The sequence below is a fragment of the Myzus persicae genome, unplaced genomic scaffold (assembly GCF_001856785.1).
Source record: "Myzus persicae strain clone G006 unplaced genomic scaffold, MPER_G0061.0, whole genome shotgun sequence".
NCBI classification, from domain to species: Eukaryota; Metazoa; Arthropoda; class Insecta; order Hemiptera; family Aphididae; genus Myzus; species Myzus persicae.
In genome coordinates this window covers 127,150-142,799 of record NW_019103697.1, presented here as the reverse complement: position 1 = coordinate 142,799, position 15,650 = coordinate 127,150, and the positions used below count along the sequence as shown (strand labels likewise).

General features: G+C 30.0%; 1 protein-coding gene across 1 annotated transcript in view; it reads left to right on the top strand.

Moving 5' to 3' along the window:
* Positions 1-15,650, top strand: part of LOC111035044 (kinesin-like protein KIF26A) — a gene marked incomplete at its 3' end in the record, with an annotated part of 156,622 nt that overhangs the window by 15,542 nt on the left and 125,430 nt on the right. The gene's annotated exons all lie outside the window — the stretch shown is intronic.

Here is a 15,650-nt window from a genome sequence, read left to right as displayed (position 1 = left end):
ATGTTTATGATAGGTTATCGATTTAAATAATGTCAATTATGTATTCAGCAAAAAGATATCATCGTTGTTTCGAATTTTTGCTCAAAGTCACATCAATATTTTGTAGCTTCATTGACTAAAATTATCTCATAAAAGCATAAGGATACCTACATGTAGTTACCCCATTGACTACATTTGATATTTGATATTTGTAGGCACCTATAATATTACAAAATTATTTCTATTGAAGAAATATTAGTATATTATATGTTATTTTTTCTTCAATATTTCATATCATAACTTACCTACTTTTTTAAATGTATTATCAAAATGTCATTTAAAAATAATATGCTTCATCACGTTATTACTGCTATACAATTCAAAAACAAAAAACAAAGTTGAAACAGTTTTTGAAATGCCGAACATATACAGAAGTGGCAGTGAGGACGATGCAAGTTGCTTTTTTCAGTCAAAACAATTATACGAATAGAACATTTTCCGGTGCGTTGCGTGCTGTGGCGGAGTAATATAACGCGCTGTATGCATTCTTGATTATTAAAACGCCCAACGGTTTGGACACTCGTAAAAGTTTACGATGTCTGGTAAAGGATGTGGGAAGGAAGGGTGAAACAGCACAAAAGGGTCCAAAGTGCAATTTCGCTGTGTTCAGTCTCTGTAGCATCATTTTTTCATGGTTGAACTTCAAACTTGGAGAAGAAATTCTTACCTGGTAGAAGCTGGGTTTTCTCGATTGGGCCAAAAGAAATTTTCGCCAATAAAATTAGTATTTACTGTGATGAATACGAGATGTTTATAAACGATACGGAGTGTCTATAACGCTGATGACTCAGCTATAATATGCTATTGAGAGGGTGTGACGGTAAATCACCAAAATCCTGTCATCGGCGATAAAAACAGATCTCACGGTGTTTCCCCTACATCACCCTCTAGTTAGTGTAGTTAAATAAATTATCTCCAGATTTATAATATAATATATACAAGAGGGCGGCTCAGTTACACAGCATATTTATATGTACGTTGGCGATCATATCCCCAAACATAAAAGCCATAAATATTCGGTACTTTCCAAAAATTAAGCTTAAATCCAATTAGCATGAATCATTTTTAAATCACAACTCACACTTTAAAATAAATAGGTAATCATGTTATCGGTAAAATTATTAAGACTTAAATTAAAATTAATTTCCTAATAGGTATAAAGTTATTTCTCATCAGTAAAAAAATCTCCAACGCTTATAATATGTATAAAAATATTTATAATTATTAATTTATAATATAAATATATGTACCCACCAATACAATATTTTTTAAGATTTCGCATTAAAAATCATATTGTTAAATTAACCATTAATTTGTATATTATTTTCGTATATTTTATACAAAAATAAAAATATTGATATTATTTTTTTGATATTCAATTTTTGAAAGAACATTTAGTTGTGCATCTATAGTTTAAATATATTAAAAAAAATATCAATATTAATGAAGGCATCCTATCTGTCAAATTATTAATTATTGGAATATCACAAAATAATATGATTAATATTTTGAACAGTATGTGTTTTGATGTTTAGCGCATAAATATTTTTTGCAACATTAGTATGAATATAAAATATTTTTTTATTCTGGATATCGCCATTAACATATTTACCACACCCCCATAACCTTAAGTTTATAGGCAGCGTAAGCGAGACGACAAAATTCTAAAAACTGTAAAAACCATTTTTGCATGCAAATGAATGTCATGCGAACGATGCAAGGGAAATTCGTGTAAATGTATGCTAATTGGCTAAATTTTAAAATTTTAGAAAAAAGTTAATGTATTAAATGGGCGGTGCTGACGTGATGTTTGTTAAAAATGTCCATAGTATTTATTTTTCATTTTATACACCGCAGTTGCTAGTTCATAATGTCAATGAAGTCTGCAGCACTGAGATATTATAATCGTATTCGTAAAATAAATAGTAAGATTTAGCAACTCTTAATATAATATAATCAATACCAAATAGAAGTAAGATTCTTGAAATAACCTACGGTTGTGGTTACAGTAATATTGGATACATATTATAATATCATTATCATATCTACCCCGCCCGCATGAATTCCATATTTAAAAATGATGTATATGTATGCAAAAAAAATCATGAATAGTAATAAATGCTCCCTAGAGTACAATTTTTAAGTTCTATCAAAATGATAGAACGTTGATTGTTACGACTTTACAAGAGACAACCATATAGTAGACTATTTGTAGAATAAAAACTGTTTAACATTTTGTGTTTTGATACAATAACTAATATATAAATATTGAGCAACTATATAAGTTATAACTCATAAAACAATGAGTTAAATCGATCAATTTAATACTTTCATTAAACTCGTTATTTATAAGTAGAGATACGTATTTATAACTTATTATTCAAATGTGTCCTGCGAAGTGACTTATTAGGTATTCTGATAGTAAAAGCGTCATTGTAAATATATAGCTGATTTTTTCGTTCCTTCACCAAACGATTGTCTTTAGTATTCCTTACATGTTGTTCCGGTTTCTCCCCATACGTACTGCCATGCTGGTCAGTCACATTAAGTCGTCTCGTAGAAATATCCTCGAAAACCATTTGCAGCCATGCAATTTCCCGACCCAACGGAATGCGATTTTTATTCTTTTTTTTTATCCTAGTGAAGGTTCTTATACGTGCATGGAATATTCAACGACATTTTCCACGTAATTGTTTTTTAACGATGTCAACACATTTCTAGTATAATCTGCTAGGTAAATGTTGAATATTTGTTTCGAAAGAAAAATTATTATTAGTTGATAGTTGTTCATACAAATAAAAGTATATACTGTTGACTATCATAATAATTACTTCACTGGTGATAATTATTTTCATATTTCATGGATACAGTAGTTCAACATTTTTATTTAAAATGTGAGATTTTTTATTTTTAAAATAGTTTACATTGAATCAATTAGTGAATTTTAAGTCGTTACAATATTTATATCGAGATGAAGTGTTTTACTAATTTTAGGAATTCACCAACTACCCAAGTATTATTAATTAATAATCATTACCTATATAACTCTTAATGGTAGTTTAATATGCAGTATATTTTTATAATAAATTAATATATTATTTTAAAATGTGATTCTTTATAAGGAAATTAGGTGTAGGTACACTTAACATTTATAATATGTTACTCTCAAATTATTTTAGCATTTTATTTTTTTATTTATATTTTTAATTACATTTTTAATCAAAAGAATTTAAATACTGGGTGTCGTCTTTCTTTTCGTGTCTCCGTATACGCCTGCAGTACTTATATACAAATATACAATACGTTTTCGTATTTGAAAAATGATTCTGGGCGGTGCTAGATTTAAATTGAATCAATTAATGTTATAAATATATTAAAGACGATTCAACGTTTTGAATATTCAACATCAAGCGATCGACTTTGTTCAATAAATTGAGATGGGTATACTAGTATGTATATATTAATATACATATATTATGAGTTTATTTTAAATTAGATTGGGTTAAGTTTATTTGCACATTTTTATACGTGTCATTTTTTACATAATCGGAGAAATTGTTCTATTGTGGATATAGTTGATCAATATAACGTATAATTTATACACCTACTACATTCCTTGAATACTAAACTAGTTTGTCTACATTTTTTGACTTAAAATCTATCAAATATTAGTTATTAGTCATTTCCTATATTTTAATGTATACATTAATATAATATGGATAATGTATTATGTTTTATGTTATATGTCAAATATGTGTATTGTCTAAACTCATAAACGTTATAGCTTATAAAATTAACATGGAAAAGTTACTATTATAACTTATAAAAGAATAAAGCTTACTTAATATCTACTAATTTGTTGCTAAAATTTTGATAAAATAAAAATAAACTGTCCTAAAAGAAATGTGATTTACTGGGCAGGTATACTAAAAACTGAGATTATTTCTGTTTTGGGTCTCACATATTTGGGCATGATTATTATTTAATTTTCAAAATGTTAACTGCAGTCAAAATTGTAATACATCATAAATCCGAATGCATGAACTTCCTTTATTATGCGTATATGTATTGAATAGTATTTGGAATTGGACACATGCGCTGCAGCATTGATGTTCTCTTCTTATACAATTGCTTCTAATAATAGAGAGCGTGGACTTCAAATAAAAAAACGCCAAACCACAACGATCCGCTTTAATCAAAGTTTCTTCAGTATCCACACAATGGTAAAACAACTCCCTCCCTACAGCACTTGGGACCGTTTTTAGGGAGGGTTGTTTTTTTTTTAATTCGTCTGCATATACAATAATTTTCTTTTGGATGTAGTTTAGACCCTTTTTATGTACATATTTTCTTTTTTATTATAGGGTGTTGACTTCAGTCAACCCCTGATTTTATTTTTGACTATGTCTGCAATCATTAATTTAAAAAAAATGACAAGGCATGAAGTATTAATTATTGTATTTTACGATTTTAACCAGATTGAATTTTGCTAGTTTTGATTAATTTTGAACTTCTGCAATTGGTTTATTATTTAGGATCTCTAGAGAAACTGCATTAAGTAGATAGTGTTCAAAATTATTTTTAAGAATATGTAGTGAGGTACAGTTATTTATGCATAACATGTTGCATCTATAATATACCTACTCAGAATTTCTCGAGAATATAAAATTAACTTGGGTGATTTGTCAAACTAATTCAATATGTTTGTGTAAAATAATTAATTGTATACAGTATATAATCAATAATTCATAAATTAAGTATTAACGAAGTATCTATATTCAATGCGTGTATGTATAACACTATATGTAATAAATCTATTAATAACTCTATGTAAATGGGCTGTATACAATTTTTTACTTTAATTGCATTCAAAATACTTATTTTAGCGTATGATTCAATAGCTACGTCATATTATTGTAATAATTAAAAATGTTCACATAATGTGGAACTATGGTTTATTTTTGCATTGCATTTTTAAGTTTTAACCTTACAAAGCCTAAGATTTGACTTAAAGATTAGTGTAATAAGTATTAGTAGAACTTAATGACTTCCGCTCGATGTTCTGTAAGCGTAATAAAGATACATTTTACCTATTTCACCACTTACATCCTGCCGTAAATACGAAATTTCTACACTCCTTCCCCACCGCGTACATCATTTCAATAATTGATATAATACTGATACCGCTTCAGTCGTGCTTGGTGAACATATAATATTAGAAAATTATCTATGTGCAGACATCATATAAACTTCTTTTTCGTCTCCATCAAATAGGTTTCTTGGAATATTTTACATAGAAGGGCGTGGGCTAGAGTTCAATCTTTCAAATAAGTCGGTGCTTAAATAGTTGTTTAAACAGTGCTATAATAGTCAGGCATTGCAGCGGAGACTCATATGGTCGCCTCACCCCGCGGGTTGTCGTCGTCGTACGACTTACTCGGTCACTCTAACATCCCGACACTCTATACATATTATGTAATATACCAATATACCGTCTATGTATACATACCATATACGGTGATATTATTATTATTAGGTATTGTAGAGTGGTGGCTATCGTATGTATTGTGGTCGCCGCGTGGTTTTTGTGTACCTACTCTCGCATCTTTTCACCGCCACGACATATTGCAGTCGATTGTCCTAAACACATTTAAAAGTACCATTCCCCCCCCCCGCTTGAACCTCCCTCCTTATACGGTTTGTTTTGCTTGAAGCACATACACACATTATTATTATATATATATACTTCGAGGAGGAGGACGGACGAAGAGGCGCATGCACCGGAACCCAATACACAATATTTTTGTTGACACTGTCGTGTCGGTGGTTGTTTGCGCAATTCCCAACGCCGTCGCCGCCTCTGTGGCAGCTGCAGGCGCTTCGGAATGTTGATCCGATTAGACAAGTGCAAATTGTTGGAAGGGTGGCGGACACACACGGGGCCCGTAACTGCGTTATGTGCCTGCTTTTACCCCATAGACCGTGAAATTTATTGGGGGGTCGGGAAACTTGACTCGAACCCACGGTTCGATGGGAAAAAAAATGTCAACAAATATCACCGTAATCGTGCTATACTGATATATATATTATATATATATTATATTATGTATAACATGTATATAATATTTATGTGTGTGCGTGTGTGTGTGGTGTAAGACAAAGTGCCGTAAACGTTTCCTCAAAACCATAATCATGTTAAGTTTATAATTAATAGTTACCTACTGTTGAGTTAAATTAAACTTTATTTTTATTTGTTTTTATAATATATTATTAAATACTTACAGTAAATACATTTGAAAATATTTTACTTTTTTGAAAATGTTAAGCCACAAGTTCAAAGTATAGACCGTATTTTATACATTTCTAAGTCACCGGTACACCGAAAAGATTCAAAGTTGGCTATCATTATAGTGACTTAATTAAAAAAATGTTTGGCATCTTATATATTTGTGCAGTATAAATTATAATTAATTAAATTTTTTTTTGAATATTACTCTATAGTTTTGGTATAATAATAAAGCATTAATAAGGTTTAAGTTAACCTTAGTTGTTGATTTCTTTAAAATTGATATTGAAATACATAACTAAAATTTAAAAAAACATCAATAAAGTGTAATTTTTAAATCAAAATAAGAGTAAAAGTTTACACAAATACCTCACATTGATTAATTACTCTACCAAGTATATTTTTTACATATACTTTTAATGAGAACCCTGTAAATGCGTTCCATTAGGTGATTTTGTTAGGTGTGCGGAGATGAAGGATTACATATATTATATAGGGGTAGATTGATTGATTCTTAAACCCCTTTCAATTTTTTTTGTATTAAAAAATCCATTAAATCAATTTTAAGTGAATAAATCGCCCTAGTCTTTAGAATATTAAATCTGATAGAATATATTACGCGCGTTATATTGTTAGTTAAAATATTAAATGATCATTTCGATATGAAACTCAGTTTCAATTCAATTTAAATTAATCTAAACACTATTTATTTTGAACGTTAGTATTTGAGTACTAGTTTTTTTTACAATCTTTAAATTCTAATAAAATATTATTATTGATCGATTTGAAATTTAAATAATATCATTGCAAATATATATATTGTATAATATACAACATAACTTTGTTTTAAGGGTGTTTCCAATAAAAGTATATTTATAAATAATCTTGCCGTATTGATCTCAGGTGTAATTATTTGTTAGGGAACGTAAACATTTATTTCTAGGTGGAGTACCTATATTTAATGAATACAACTATTAATTAAAGTACATCACTCTATAATACTTTTATTTAACGTGCACAGTAAAATATAAAACAACTTTAACTATTGTGTTCAGATGATACTTTGGGGGGAGGAAGGGGGGTATTTGTTTGGTTGCGTGTGTGTATATGTAAATATTGGGATGGTTGACATCTTTATTCATTATACAAATTAAGCAGACTTCAACTTTCAACTTATTGCTTATATGTTGCTTCCAGATATACGTATGGGTAACAGTATGTAAATAAACTAAATAAATAATAAGTGAAAGTGATGATATGTTTGTTTTAATTTTATAAATCTATTAATATTATAAGTATTGTAGTTGGACCAAACCTTCTTGAAAAAATTCTGGAGGACTAAAGTCTCTTCCCTAATATCTGCCTATTCACATATGTACTATATAGTCACAATCTTACACCATGGCTAAGATAAATGACATAATTCATATAACTGGCGTATTATATCTTTTCCAAATCAAACGTTAACATTTAATAATTTAACATGTACAACATAGCCACATAGGTAGATAAGTAGGTACATACTTACTTTTATTATTACTAGACGTAAGTAATAACAAATTATTTTAAACAAAGTTACAGTTTTATTTTTTATTTTATTTCTGTTTTTAAATGTTTTCTACATAATAATATAGTATAGTAGGCTCAATGAGTGTACTTTTTGGAGTAGCGCGGAGTTACAATATCGATATTTCCGAACAATCCGTCACAAACAACTGTAGATATAATATTTCTAGTCATGCTGAAGACTTAAGAATAATATTGAAAATTCTAAGCTTTATGTTTTCAGTTAAGTTTTTATTGACCACCGCTGGTTCACTTTTTTGGTAATGTTAACACAACCTATGCGGCGTATAAGTGCTGCAGTTATTATATAGCGTCGTATACACTACCTATATGTAAAGGAACGTGGATCGCGATGTTTGGCGCGTTTCACGACTACCGGCTCGGTGGCGAGGTGTGGCTCAGGGGGCTTATATAATATAGCAACGACAATATGTCAACCAATGCACTGATATTGCGGGCTAAAAAAAATGTAAATTCGTGGATCACGTGCATTATGCAACGCCGATTGCATGAGATGCGTTCCCTTGCACTAAAATTTTGACTGAAAAATGTTTAGTAATATGTTATTCATTATATATGTAATAATGATTAATGTTTAACCACAAAAAAATTGTGCAACCACTTAGGTAATTCTGGTTGCCAGGGTAATGTTACAACTACAGAACCCCAACTATTAAATAATTAATTAAATGTTGACTTAAAAATTGTTTGACATTATGATATTTATTATGGAAAACTTTGTAACCACAAAAAAAAATACTCGGGTGCCAGTTATATAATACTTGACTTTGTCCGGCGACGTTGGAATACCAACTGCATGATGTGTCGTATTCAGTGGAATCGCCAGACTGAACGACTTTGGCAAATTCGTGTTCAGCAGTTCCAATTTTGTGTAGTAACTTTTAATAATTTAGTGAATCGACTGATAACTACCAAACTTAAAGGTGAGAATATAATCTGTGTGTTGACATGGGTTTTTTTCGGTATTTTAATTTGTAAGCATGTTGATACAAGTATGTAAGAATATTACAATTTAAAAATTCTCATAGTTCGCTTCATAATTAAAACATTTTTAAAAACACACTTGAAAATATAGATAATCTTAATTTTACGTTTGACACTATGTCAATTCCCTTTAAATATATACTATACAAAATTGGACAGGCTGAACACAAAATTGCTGTATGTTGTACAATGTACCTTAGTAACGTTGCAAGACGCGTCTATACAACATAATAATATTATGCGTCTTCTTAATGCTCGCGCGCGTCTAATGTAGTTGTTATTCCGTCACATCGCGTCTTCATTATTCCAATATAAATTATAATAATATGTGTAATTGTCTGCGAACCGGTTGGTCGGGCGACACGTTGTTTCATATGCCATCGTAATTAGGTACGCATCGACGTAGAACACCCAAGAGCCCAAAGTGTAAAATTCTAGTGCAGCGTTTGTCGAACCAATAGGTACCCATCCACCCATCTACCCACGTTCGATCACCTCAATATTTTATTTCTCTGTAAAGTATCACCGCACTATTTGTGCACGTGTGGTATTCAGGTCTTCGCGGTGTTTTAAGCAGGCAATTTGTAATAGTCAAAAAAAAATAAATGTTAATTTAACAGTTAAGTGATGACTATTATGTTTAAAAAATGCGTTTTTGGGTAATTTACAAGTGGTACCGCGTTACTACTCGAGAGTACCGACCACAGTTGGCTTGTCACGTAATTTCGTATTTGAATATCTTTGAATTTTGAGTCGTTCCGAATTTACGTTTTTATTAACAGTGGACAGGGGAACGGAACTCATCCTCTAATTTTGTTTTATATTTTGAGAGCACCTCGTATATACTAATTGTTTCATTACTATGTTATTTTTCCAAAATATTTTTATTATTTTTATTATTCTTATTTGAGAAAATTGTATTTAATAAGATATTCAAATTCAGTTTGATACATTTTATAAATTGTTTAACTTATATTATTAATATTAAGACTAATGATACGGTATAATAACAGTTCTTAAATATAATTTAATGTAATTTGAAAAATAATTTAAATTAATGTTTTTCATTTACTTAATACAATTATTTTTAATGTGAGCAAAATATTAATGACTATTAAAAATTATTGTTCAAAAATATATATTGTAAATTCTTATATTGAGTTCTGGCATACTTTAAAGTAGCGGTTCCCAAATTGTTTTGGTTTGCGGCCACCTTTTTGAACAAAGGTTTTTTAAAGGCGTCCTTCCTAAGTCATAGGACGACTAATCATAAGAAATAGAAAAAATAAATAAAATCCAGAAAAAATGTGCAAATGTGTAATATGAAAATATGTATGTATAATTTATACATTTTCATTTACATCATCGTATCGTCACTGTTTCCGTCGCCGCCATCGTCAGGTTTTCAAATTTATTTTCGGGCCATATACAATTCTACGGCAGCACGGTGCTCTTGTAAAGGCGAGTCCTCTTTATTTTATTTTTCTAATATCGATAACAACTTATGATAATACATGTATGCATAGTCGTTTAATGTAACAGCTGAGTTTATGCTCACTTGTACAATTGTACATGCACCTATATAAGCTTATAAAAACTACCTACTTTGCATACCAATAGTAAAGTCACAAATGTATCAATAAAATGTCTGTAGCTATAAGTTTAAAGATAACCTATACCCAATTGACAATTATGTTTTATTTTTGACTACATAGTTGCTCAAAACCGTGTTTCGATTATTGCAATAATAATTTTTATTTGAATGTATGATAATAATCTAGCACTGGGCTTAAAATATTATATCCATCGGGCGTTGAACAACAAGACGAATGCCCATAGAATGCCCATAGTAATTTTCGTGGTCTGTGTACCCTATCCGGTGGTTTTTTTTATGTTTTTATGTATGGCCCACTTTAAATTCGAATTATATGCTTGGCCAGTGTAGATGAAAAAGGTTGTCTATATATTATTCAGTGTGTCAGTATCTACTATATTATGATTATAGTGAAATGTTTAATAGTTAATTTTTTTTCTTTGTCGTTACTGTGTTAATAGCTTTTATAATAAGTTTCATTATTTTAAAAATTATTTTGGAATAAATTTAAAATGTAATGATTTAATGTTTATGAATTATAATATAATATACAAAGTATATAAATATATTTATTTTATCGTTTTTTCAATTGTTTTTGCGCCAAATTAGATAATATATTCTTTGATTTATTGTACTAAAAAAATAATTTTATTTTTAATTGCATGTCTTTTTTCATTTATTTAAATTACCTCTTTGAGTTAACATAATGTATAATTAATATGTAGCATAACTGTATAGCTATTGTTGTATAAATTTGTACCTACAATATAAATTGTTGCTGATCATTATCTTATGATTATTATAATTTTTCTTAATGTATACATACCCGAGTGTTGAGTATAAATAATATTATGTTAGGTATATAACTAATAACATAAATATATTAAATCACTTATTTATTTGATAATGTTTGTATTTAAAACAAAAATATATCCACCTATTATTTATGACGTATATTCATATCCATAAGCAAAGTTCACTAGCTATGAAGTGTTGCCCATAAAATAATGTTTATAATATTATATATTTTACTATGCTTCTACGATGCCATCACGACACCACACATCGCATAATGGTGTAACTAAAATAATGGAGATAACAATATTTATACTGCAACGTTATAGAACTTTTCACCGAAGCTCACAGCAAAATTAATGTTTGTTTACTCTGAGATTGTATAACAGACAGCGATGTATAAGCCTATAACTTCGTTTGGTTCCAAAATGTATGTCTTATAGTTTCTTTTTTTTTGTTTTTGAAAAAAAAAACTTTGGTTATAATAATTATTTACTTTCTTAGGTTAACTCTATACGTAGAGTATAGATAATACACATATTTGACATACTACATTAAAAATTAAAATATAAGTTAAGGTAATAAATAATATTTAATAGTTTTTCAAATACAAAAATGTATTGCATGTTAATTCTTGCAAGTGTAAACTGATTACTGGAACATGAAAAGATAGACAACATCCAGTGTTCAAATCATTTTGAGGAAAAATAAAATAAAAAGTGTTAGGTAATAAATATTTTGAGTATGACATATTCAAACGTATCTATAACTAGTTTAATTGGATTTTTTTTCAAAAATAGTTATACATAGATATACATTTTAAAATACAATTTAATGTTTGTTTATTTCGAGAACGATTGGCGAGACTCCCATAACATAAGCATTGTTAAACCTGTACCCTCCTTACGTTTTTAAAATGTATAACCCATAATTTTGTTTTTTTTTTAAATATTTGTGATCACAACGTAATTATTCCATATGGCCAATTTCCACACTAACGCACGGAAAACTTGAGAATTATACAACAGGTAACTGAGACTTGCTGAATATTACATTTTTATCCTTTGAATACTAATAAAAAACCCCTAACATATATATTATATGCATATGCAATGTGTAAAATATAATATGTATAATTTTGCAGCAGGGTATTATAATCAATAGTTTTAAAGGTGCAAGAGAAAATTACTTTTGTGTTTTGAATTTCCATAGTCATCAATCATTATAGTCTTTTCGTACATTTTACACTCGACATACATCAAGCTCAGGTATATAGGCGCATAATATTAAAGTGAACAAATACTATATAATACTCTGTAAACACAAATAATAAACGTTTATTTGTATGCGGTCCGACAGTCGGATGACGGTCCCTGTCGCTTTTAATCGGGCTCGTAAGACGATACGCGTGACCGCAGGCACGCCGCGAATTTTTTTGCGCACGCGTTACACATATTGCACTTATTTAACAATAAAATATACGTGAGCGTGTCAAATGCAATACGAATACGAGTTACGACGGATCTTATCGTGTATGATCGTGTATAAATAACACATACCGGGTGATACATTCAACGTAGGTAATATGCTTATTATTAAAGAAAAAAAAACTTTTATTTGAAAATATTTTCTTACACAATTTTAAGCAGTCGAAAAACAACATTTTTAAAGAAATAAATATTTATTTTTTACTATTTTTAATAGTCTGTTATTTTTTTTTTTTATGGCAACGTGCGGTTTTGATTCATTATTGATTGAGCTCCGAAGCAGAATATATTTTTTGGATCACTTTGATATTTAATAATCAAGTTGTGGACGAGTGGCTCAAGAGTTACCTAAGTATTTAAAATGCTCGATGAGCGGAGTGAAGTGGTACTCTGAATACTTATAATTATCAGACTATTTGTCCAAAATTTGATTTTTATTGGTCGAAATATTCAGGATATGAAAGATACGCTATCAATCGAAAGAGTAAAAATTTTGAAAAAAAATGAAAGTAGTACAAAATATTAACTTAAAATTATGTAACCACCCAAAATAAATATTTTCAAAATCATCTGTGTTTTCTGTAACAAAAAGTGTCTTGGTTTAACTATGAATTACACCATAAATTAAACATGTGTCGGGTTTAATATAATATAATATTGTCATTTGCAGGATCAGACATAATATACCTATGGCTATACCATATATTATACAGGACTACAGAAGGTTTCGGGTGTCGCGTCCGCAATACGACTATAATATGCTCGTATATAATTGAATATAATAATATCATTGCTGGTGTATATATATATTATTTACTGCACATTGCAATCGGAGAGTTTGGCCAGCCGGCGTATGATATGATATTATATGCCATACGTCGTTTTTTTACGGTCACGGAACCTCGACCGACGATTTCCACCTATATACATCATATACGTTATAGTATAGGTACCTACAAAATATCAACGTGACCGACACTTCGCCTATATAATATATATAATATTAAATATACTATATTAAAGGTTGTGACTCGGGTCGAGTTTAGCTCTCTGCAGTTTAGTCTTATGTAGTTATATGTATATGTATATGTATATAGGTCGGATTAGATTTAGCTGCACCGTAAGGTCGTATTAAACTTAAAATTCGGTTCGGTCGAGGGTATAAGGTGCAAGTCTGCACGTTATAACAATATAATAATATATTTTATTATAATACGTGAGACAGATAGTTTACACGTTAAGAGTTCATGCACTTTCTCACTTTCTCACTCACTCGTTCCTTCCATATTAGATTATATTAAGTATATTAATAGTATGGCGAATAAAACCTAGTCATCGGGTTGCTAAATAATAGAACGTAAATATAACATAACCCTGGGTAATAATAATATGTTGTATAATATATAATATTGACGAGTGGAAATACGAACAGTATATTACGTCGCATCACGTACTATTAAAGTGGTCGCGAGAGTTTTACCCATAACCCACTTGGATATCGCGATAGTCGAGCAAAATGTTCTCTCGAAAAAAGTCCATTTAAAAAATTGCCGGAAATCCAGAATGTCCAAGGGAAACTGTCAAAAATAGAGTATCAAAAAAAAAAATGTTAAATGGGTATTGGAATGGAATAAAAGAGGGGCACTAACATAAGTTTATCTTGTCAAGTGCACTGTAAAACACTTGTAGGTACCAAACAACCTCCACTGAAAAAAAATCTATGTTAATTTGCAAGAAAAATTAATAAAAGGGAGAAGTAGCCAGTAGGTAACCATTTTGATAAACATTCATCGTTTTTACAAAGTACCAATTACATTCACTTTCCTACCAACAAATATAATGAGGTTGAAAATCGAAGTTTTTTTTTCAACGATAAATGTGTCACACAAATTAAACCGCACACACATCATTCTAAAATAAAATCAATACATATTTATCGTTCCGTTCAGAATTTAAAATATGTGTAGAACATAAACATTGAATGAAAGATGTAATATATGTGTTAATTATCGATGTTTTTAAAACCTGAAATTTTATTTTAAATGTAGGTAATAATGAAGAAGTAAAGGCAATTATTATTAATAATAGTAATAATTATTTTATTTTATATTTTAAAATTTAAATTGGTGGTGTTAATAAATAATGCTTTGTTATTATTTATATTTATTTGTGCGTGTAAAATGTCATATATTCTCATCAGTATATATTTCCCTATTTTTGATCTTAAACAACTTTGCGACTGTAAACTATAACCTAATATAATGTTAGTCTATAATGCTGCAAACACAAAGATTGGGTGGGATAATTTTACCACCATACCGTGGACGTGTTTGACTTTGGACAATTTCACAGCGGAATTTTTTTTCACCTCGATTCGGATATTATAATTTACGTACTTAAATGTGTGATGGAATATCATCGCGATGCTATGGCTCGCGAGTCGCGGTGTCCTCGCGTTTTCGTGTTTAGTTCTGTTTTCAACGATCGACGAGTCCGACAAAGACTCGCTACATGATGTGTGTCGCCGCCCGGCGTGTGTGCGACGAATACGTTATGATTATTGTTAAGCCGGAACGCCGAAGCGCGTCATCATTAGACCATATTGATGACGGTATAATAACCGCATCGCACGATATACCGCGCTCATATATAGTATATACGTATATTATGCAGTCTGAGGGAGCGATGCGCGAGCCCGCGTGCGGTGCCGCGTCCGGAAGCACGACGTACGCGTGTCGCGCACGCCACGTTCAAGGACGTCAGCGGCGGACGTATTTTTATAATATTACTATTATTATTATTATTATTATATGATATATTGTTATTGTCGTTCGCGCGCGCGGAGCGAATCCAAACGGTTGACCCCCCCCCCCCCCCC